The sequence below is a fragment of the Uranotaenia lowii genome, chromosome 1, assembly GCF_029784155.1.
Source record: "Uranotaenia lowii strain MFRU-FL chromosome 1, ASM2978415v1, whole genome shotgun sequence".
Lineage (NCBI taxonomy): Eukaryota > Metazoa > Arthropoda > Insecta > Diptera > Culicidae > Uranotaenia > Uranotaenia lowii.
In genome coordinates, this window is record NC_073691.1 from 128,002,050 (window position 1) to 128,005,068 (window position 3,019).

The window sequence follows — 3,019 nt, forward strand, 5'->3', positions numbered from 1 at the left end:
TTTCGCATCTGACAGCGTTACTTGCTCAATTTGAGTAAAAAAATCCATGCTTGCTCAAATTTGAGTTTGATATCACAGCCAGCATGCTGTGTTTTTTAAAGAACGGTTTTGTTTCGTGCAGTGAGGTGCGAGCGCATAATTAATTTTATTGTTTACAAGTTTAAGTTTATTTGTCGATAATTTTGGCAACGTTCATGGCTCCACAAATACGGAACGCGGGAAAACGGCTACTGCTGCAACCAGGTAGCTCGTATCCGGTGAAAAACCGAACTTTAAATGACCCACGAGGCAGAATATTTTTTTCCTGAAAGCAGCCTTTTGTGGTTAACCCGAAATCGAGATCCCGTGGCGGAATTCCAATAAATATGTCATAAAGTGGTTCGCCGGAAAATCAACCAAGCAGTGGATGTTGTGCTGCTACATCTCGTGATGGTTCAAGATCGAAAACTCCGGTAAGTATCTAGATCTCTCTTTGCGATTCTGGGTGATATTAAATTGTTATTTTTCTTCCCCCAACAGGCGAAATTTCAATCCAGTCGTCTTCTTGACCCCCCGAATAGGAAAACATTGTGAATAAACCATGAATTTCATTTTCACAGTACCATGGATCTTATGGTTAACACTATGAATATCATGGTACAAGAAACCTTGAATTAACTGTCAAATTCGTGGTTTTTGACATTGAAATTTATGGTTTTGGCTAAATTTACCATGAAAAAAGGGGGTTGTTAAGCAACTTAACAATGAAAAACTCTACTTTTTTCCATACATTTCAAAACACAAAACGATTAACTTTATGGTTATTTCAGCTTCCATTTTTCAACAAGAGAATCGTGATATTCATATTACTTTCATTGTTTTAACGATGACTGGTTTTTTGATGGTATTTATGGTTTTTTCATGGTATGATGGTTTTGCTCATCCTGCATAACTTGATCCAATAAAAACAAAGTTTTATTTTCTAATTTACATTTATTTATTAATCTTAATCCACTCACTATACGTATTTACCCTTGATTGTTTCTGTGGAAACTCCACCGCAAGTCTACACTCCTCTAGTCCAGTTTGAATGTTTTGCCCACTTTCCAGCTGACATCCGGGTTTGCCCCCGGGAATTTCGTAGCACCTTATCTTCCACAATCTCGTAAGTTTTTCCTGAAAAAAATTATCATGAGATTCAAGGAACGTTAAATTGAACTAGCTGATAAAACTTACCATCTTAAGGTTTACCGCAGCGAGCTTTTCGGATGAATTTTTTTGTGTTTTCCCAACACACGCGCGCGCCATCAAAAATAAAAATATTCGATTTGACAGCAAATGATACACGCTCATTTTAAAATCCCAGTATCTGGATTACACTACAGTGTATTATTATATTCCTACCGTAGTATTCACAGTTATTGTAAAAATCATGATGATTTCACCATCATATACAAATTTTACTTCTAGAAAAGATCTTAATTTTACATTGAAATTCATTGTTAGATTAAATATCATTGTTTTAATATTGTATCACCATGGTCTTGGCTATTCGGGCCGTAGACCAAAATAGCAGGCAAATGAAATCAAACCGTGGAATCGGATCCGGTTTCCGTTTGTCTGCTAGCTTAGATTAATCCTTTGGTCTAAATCAGAATGCCGTTCTCGGCATGTTCAGAAACAGAAGCCAAAAACCTCCCTTCCGGATCAAGGGGAATTATTTGGTGAGTGAAATGTATTTTTCCATTTAAAAAAAGGTTCCAAACATCAATTCCATTACAATGATGAAATCATTTTTTTTGCCTTTTAAGGGTCAGACCCATGGATTGGACTACCTCGTCAAAAAGCTAACTAGAAGAATATTCTAGTATAGAAGAAAATTGTTTTTCTTAAGGTGCCGAAGAAAACAAAAATTAAGTAAGTAAAAGTTATACCTAATTGAAACCTATGTATATTTTTCGGAATATTACATCGCGTAAAATGTTAAAACAAATATGATAAACGTTTTTTAGAGCAAGTCAAGCTTTACTCTTAAACTGATGTTTTGAAGAAATACTTTCAGAAATTCAGATTTACGTTCGGATGTTACAGCATTATTGTTTTTATTTTATTTTTTTATCAAATGTAAACTTAAACGGAAACAGCTCACTCCACTAACTTTACGTCAATTATTCTGAAAAGAATGTGGATTTGAGCTTAAAAACGTGTTACAGTTAAAGCACCTTTCATAACCGGACGCACCCAGCGATATCCGATTAACGTACGAGTACTGTATCAATTTAATTATTTTCGTTTTTTATAAGTGGGTACATAGTCACTGAAAAATAATATTTAAGATTCCGATTGGAGAAAACAAATTGTAAAATTAAATAATTTTGAAGGAATTCTCACTGATTACTTTTTTTTCAGGTTTTTATGGTGACAACCGAAACAATTTCGAGCTTCGCGGAAGAGATGGAGACGGAAATAGTGGTAACCGATGGGATGAGAAACCAAGATGATCGAGGAATTTCCGATTTGGATAAGATTGTAAGGGTAATTTCATAGCAAGTCTTCCGAATAATATAACTAAACTGTTTCACTTTATCTCAACAGGGATTGAACAGCTATGACCCGCAAGTACCCTGCTGCCAAACTCGAGCGTTTCATATATCGAACGGAATCGTGAATCAAAAGAAGTCACTCAGTTCCAAACTCACAGCGCTAAATGATGTCTTGATCACTAGAAACACGTAGAGAATAAAAACAAGTTTTGGTCGGCGAAACGGGGCTTATTTAAGAAATTATGGGAAATAAATTAAAGTCAACTTTGTATTGATTTTGGTTTTATTTATCAATCAATGTCACAAAAATTTTTCTTTTGAATGAAAAAATAACGGATAAATCAAAATCTTATTGAAAATTATTTTTGCTGAATTTTTAGCAAACTCTATTGTATTTTACTAAAAAAATAGTAAAAATTCTGACAGCACAATTTTTTCCGAGTTTGCTAAAATTTTAGTAGAAAAAAATTGCTAATTTTATTGCTAACTTTTTAGCT

The 3,019-nt window shown here is 34.2% G+C and overlaps 1 long non-coding RNA gene across 1 annotated transcript; it reads left to right on the top strand.

The window, feature by feature from the left end:
- Positions 1-1,542: 1,542 nt before the first annotated feature.
- On the top strand, positions 1,543-2,743 carry LOC129739967 (uncharacterized). The gene is made up of 4 exons (XR_008736042.1): positions 1,543-1,703; positions 1,791-1,896; positions 2,389-2,508; positions 2,575-2,743. It is a non-coding gene; the product is annotated as an uncharacterized LOC129739967 (long non-coding RNA).
- The last annotated feature ends 276 nt before the right edge of the window (positions 2,744-3,019 follow it).